Below are 6165 nucleotides of genomic sequence, written 5' to 3' on the forward strand. Positions count from 1 at the left end.
AATCCATGCACAATGAAAGATGGTGTATATTTATTCCAGTTTATCCATGCACTCAGAATATGGTGGTCCAGATTAACTCCAGATGAACTGTGGGGGGAGGTATTTACAGAGTAGGTAGTGAGGTTCTTTGAGGCCACATCAGGTCATGCACTGGGATTTCTGCTGGATCTGATGTTTGACCCTAATCCAACAAATGAATGAACTGACAATATGAAAAAGGGCAATTTTACATTACATTACAGGCATTTGGCAGACGCTCTTATCCAGAGCGACGTACAACAAAGTGTATAACCATAACCAGGAACAAGTATGACGAAAACCCTAGAGAAAAGTATCGGTCCAAGTGCAGGGAACAACCACATAGTTCAACTTGGACCCTGAAGGTTAAACTGGTTAACACTAACACAACGAGAACGGCAACAACGCAGTCTATGGAAAAAAATACAAGCAGTAGTTAAGACAGTTAATGCACCTAAGTCACCTACGAAACAGCTGCCTAGTTACAACCCTAAGCTTACAGTCATTTACAGGGGGGTAGGGAGGGATGGGGAGAGGTGCAGCTTGAAGAGGTGAGTCTTCAGTCGTCGTTTGAAATGGGTCAGTGTCTCAGCTGTTCTGACCTCCACGGGGAGGTCATTCCACCATCATGGGGCCAGAACAGACAGGAGACGTGTTTTGGAAGTGCAGGTGCGAAGAGGGGGAGGTGCCAGGTGTCCTGAGGTAGCAGAACGGAGGGATCTGGCTGGCATGTAGGGTTTGAATATCTTGTGGAGGTATGCTGGGGCTGATCCCTTGACTGCCTGGTATGCTAGGACCAATGTTTTAAATTTAATGCAAGCTATAACAGGCAGCCAGTGGAGGGTAGAGAGCAGGGGAGTGACGTGGGAGTGTCTGTGGAGGTTGAAGACCAGACGAGCCGCAGCAATGATTGTGGAAGGCCATTTTTGGAAAGGGGGTGGTGGGGCTTTGTTTAAAACTGGCTGTGCCCTGCAAGTTGGTGCTGCTCAAATTTGAGGTGTCAGCATGGTGGTCAAATTAAAAATGGGGTCTGTGCAGATTAGAAGGGTTTAGCACTGGTCTATGAACCCAGGCAAGAGAACAAGTAGTATAAATGCCAATTTCAGCAGTGCTGTCTGCTGTCTGTAGCTTATTCTTCTGCCTAGTTGGCTTTGCAGAGGTTAGGTCTGAGTAGTGTTCACTGTGTGAACTAAACTGTGTTCTTGGCTAGAAATAGCTGTACAAAGTAAGTATTGTATCTTACTGAACCTGTGTTTAGTAGTTGTCTATGACCATGAAATGCACTTTTTGTACGTCGCTTTGGATAAAAGCGTCTGCCAAATAAATGTAATGCAATGAGTCCAAATGTTTAACAGAAAAACTCTGTATTTGAAATGACTCCCAGGCCCAGGGCCTAGCCTGAGGGGCCCTAAGCAGGTCTGGATTTTGGGTCCCCACCCAACCTAACATCATAAATAATATATGAATATTTTAGAATAATTAGGGGGCCCACTGGTAGTCACAGGGCCTGTTAGTAGACACTCTTGTCACTTATTGAGACTAGTCAGCTCTGCTTGGGCCTGTGTTTGGGTTAGAATTTGCGGTTGTTCAAGATGAGAGAGAAAGGGTTACGTTGAAGGATAGGGCAAGCTCTCCCTGCACGATTTTGGACATCTCTCAAAACAAGTAACGTAGAGTACACCCACGCAAAAAATTACGAAGCCCACAATAAAAGCAGAATATGTCAGAACATATGTCATGAAACAAGACCAGGTTAAAACCTAGTATATGGCTGGACCTAACAGTGTTTCCTCTAGGATTTTTTTCAGCAGCGGGGGAAAGGTTTTTGTTGTACCTATATTAGCCTCAGTGGCTGAGAGCCATGGGTGGAACCTTGTCTTGTCTACCCATTTAGGGTCCCAGCCTGATAGCCTGTCCTTAGTCTTCCTTTTCTCTCCTCTCTCCTGTCCTCCTCCACTCTCCTCTCCACTCATCTCTTTCTGCCCTCTCTCCTGCTTCACTCTGCTCTCCTGCTCCACTCGCCTCCACTACTCCTGCCTGTGTACTTGTCTAATAAGGTTACATTTGAGACTGAGTAACTCACATCACAAATAGTTGATCACGCAACCAATAAGAACATTAAAATATTGTAGTCGCCACCACTAACGTTACATATTTTAGAACTAGAAGGCATTTCTTTCCCTTCAAAACTTTGGGGCATAGCTAAGAACCTTGAGCCCCTCTTTAGCGAAAGTAACGTTAGAGCGAGAGCACATTATCGACCACCCGAGGGGCGGGACGTGTATCGACCACCTGAACCGCTAGTGTATTTACTTCATAATTTATTAGAGAGAACTGGACATCGTTCCTATTAAAATGTAATTCCTGTAAAAATACACATAATAAACTGTCTAAATGTGAAAAACCAACTTCATACATATACATTTAGTTATATTAATACAACCTTATTTACTATATCAACTTTAAGACAAGCAACACGCTCGGAATTATCTCATCGCGATTCAAACTACTTTCCTAACAGCTATTTTGCGTCCTGCGACTTGGGTTACAACTGTGAACGTGTACGGATTCCTGGACATGCCGATAGCAACCACCCTTTCTCATACTAACCTCAAATACACAAGACGGGACACTTATACAGTATGCTAGCAAATTGATGTCAAGTTCCATTCATTTATATGGGGTGGTCGCTACAGGTCCCCTGAGCAACCAAAAGCTAGCGCTGGGCCACCTCTGACTTATTTGCCAGCACTGAAAAAAATTGCGAAAGTATTTCTTATATAGTTGCAAATCTGTTTCATTATTTCACGATATTGTGGCGCACTTGACAAATGGAGGCAGAGACAGGAGTTTACAAATCGCTCGCACAGAGCTTCGGTTTATTTAACCAGTCCTAAAAAGGACTATTACTTCTCAGACGGTTACAACACTTTGGCACAACACACAACACAACACAAGTCAGTATGACTTACCCTGCTCGGAGTCTCCCCTTATATCGACTGGGCTATGCAAATAAGGTTTACTTGCCGGAGCTGCCACTGATTGGCTGCCTATCTCTAACTTTTTAGCCAGCCGCAGCTGCTCCTGCCTCTACCCAACTCCAAGCTGTGACACTAGTGATGGGCAAAACAGTTCTTTTTAGTGTATTGAATCAGTAGAATCAGTTCACTAAAAAGATTCGTTCAAAAGATTCATTCACCAAATCAGTAGCGTAACTATGCTTGGTGTCGGTCGGTCGCCCCGGGTGGGAGGGGGGGTTGCATGTCGGCCAGTTCATGTTCGCGAACGAATCGTTTCACAAAGTGATTCAGTAATCTTCGTTCACCCAAAAGATTTGTTCTTTTGAACGAATCGTTCGCGAACGACACAACACTAAAGTGTTCTGTCATTTGCGAACGATTCGGGCAAGTGTACTGTCGTTCGTGAACGATTCGGGGCGGGCGTAGTACGTTCAGTAAACGAATCACTGAACTGCGAACGATAGTCAGTGAACTACCAGTTCGTGGTTTCACGAAGTGATTCAGTACACTTCGTTCACCCAAAAGATTCGTTCTTTTGAATGAATCGTTCGCGAACGACACAACACTATGCGACACACACAAGACGAGGGGCAAGGAACACGGAGGAAACTCAACAACAACTACAAGAGACGCGATACACAACAAAACTGTACAAGCACACGTAACATGGATAACTACACTTTTAACACACAAAAGCATACTAACTACACCTAGCTACACACAGCTATACACAAGCAAGTATTTACATGGCACCGGCAACGGCAATCGTAGCTAGCTGCCTAGCTGGCTACCCCGGGTCACCACAATATATTATTAATTTTAATAAGAATTAGTTGGCCATGAACATCAATAGAGAATACATTGCAAATGTTTATTTAAACTGTAAAATCTATCTTACTTAACGTTAGCTGGTTAAATCTACCTTTTTTCGTATAGGATTACGTTTCGTAAAGTAATCCTATCCTCTGCCCTGTTTGTCACTCTGCCTGAGGAGAAAATTATGTACTTGCGCTGTTGTTTATTTGGTTGTCATGACACACGTGATCCGGCCGACCAATGGTGTAACTTCATCGCTCAGTCAGTCACTCAGTCAGACATTCGCGTTTGTAGGGCTGGCCCCACTGTTGCGGTCCAGCCAAAAACAAATGAAGCAAAGTGTAGGTTTTCTTTGAATGTTTTTTTCAGAATTCTAAATCAGTGTTCTAGAATTCCATTGCTTTCAAATACCAGTAGTGATTGTTAAATCAGCATTAGAATGTTCAGTTAAGATCATTTTAATCACATATTAGAATTTTCAGCATAATAAACATAATTTGTGATCTTACAACTTTAAAGGCTTAATTATTGGAAATTTCACATATGCGGATTCATCAATATACTGAGTCATACAGTTCAGGCCAAAAGTTTACATACACCTAGGCTAAAGACATTCAAACTCAGATTTTCAGTGGGTCAAAAACAGATTTATTTCAGCTTTTATGTACTATATCAGATTTTCACTTTGTTAGTATTTGGTGGCATTGCCTTTTAATTGCTTAACTTAAATCAAACGCTTGGGGTAGCCTTCCACAAGCTTCTCACAATACTTTGCCTGAATTTTTGCCCATTCCTCCCGACAGAACTGGTGTAACTCAGTCAGGTTTGTGGGCCTCCTTGCTCGGACACGCTTTTTCAGTTCAGTCCACACATTTTCTATGGGATTCAGCTTTGTGATGGCCACTCCAATACTTTCACTTTGTTGTCTTAAGCCATTTTGTTACAACTTTGGAAGTCTGCTGAAGATCATTGTCCTGCTGGAAGACCCAGTTGTGACCAAGTTTTAACTTTCTAGCGGATGTCTTGAGGTGTTGCTTCAGTATTTCTAGATAATCCTCCTTCCTCATGGTGCCATCTATTTTCTGAAATGTACCAGTCCCTTTTCCAGCAAAACACCCCCACAATGTGATGCTGCCACCCCCATGCTTCATAGATGGGATGGTGTTCTTCGGATTAAAACCCTCACCCGTTTTCCTCCATGCATAGCACTGATCATTATGGCCAAACAGTTAAATTTTTGTTTCATCTGACCAGAGAACACCCCTTCAAAAAAGGCTTGGTCTTTGTCCTGGTGATCCCCTGCAAACTTAATTCTGGCTTTTTTATGCTGGTTTTGTAGTAAAGGCTTCTTCCTTGCGCGACAGCCTTTCAGGCCATTGGAATGTAGGATTCTCTTAATGTTAGATGTAGATACTTTGGTACCTGATGCCTCCAACTCCTTCACCAGTTCCTTTGTTGTTGTCTTGGGGTTCAGTTGAACCTTCGGACCAAAGTTCGGTCAGCCCTGGGCATTAATTTGTGCCTCCTTCCTGAGCATTGCAGTGTCTATGTGGTCCCAAGATTTTTATATTTGCATACGATTGTTTGTATATGTGCTTGTGGTACCGTCAGTTGTTTGTAAATTGGTCCTAAGGAGGAACCGGACTTGTGGAGGTCCACAATTTTTTATCTGAGGTCTTGGCTGAGTTTCTTGGATTTTGCCATGGTATCAAGTGCAAAAAGGCAGTGACTCTAAAGCAGTGGTCTCAAACTCAGTGCCATAGAGGGCCGTGTGTATGCTGGCCATGTGTATTATTAGTTCAGTTGAATTATATAATGAATTAGGGATGCAGGTTTTCACATAATGGTGACCCGACGTCTATGGTGACCCGCATTGTCTAAATAACTTGCTTATATTCTGTGCTGCAATGCAATTAAATGCATATGGCTGAATGAATAATTGGACTCAATTAAGGCAGCATTGATTGGTTGGAATGAAAACCTACATACATACGGCCCTCCATGGCAACGAGTTTGAGACCACTGGTCTAAAGGTAGGCCCTTAAATACAGTCAAAGGTGCCAATTAATTCCCAATTAACTCCTAATTCTGACAATTGGCTCAGCAGAAGCTTCTAAAAAGTCATTACATCAATTTCTGGAATCTTCAAGGACTGTTTAAAGAGACAGTCAACTTGTTGTATGAAAACTTTTGACCCACTGGAATTCTAATATAGTGAATTAAAGCTGAAATAAATAAATAAATCTCTCCATTCGATTGTTTTAAAGATTACCTCTGATGTGAACAAAGTAGATGCCCTAATTGACTTGCC

The sequence above is a fragment of the Anguilla anguilla genome, chromosome 8, assembly GCF_013347855.1.
Source record: "Anguilla anguilla isolate fAngAng1 chromosome 8, fAngAng1.pri, whole genome shotgun sequence".
Lineage (NCBI taxonomy): Eukaryota > Metazoa > Chordata > Actinopteri > Anguilliformes > Anguillidae > Anguilla > Anguilla anguilla.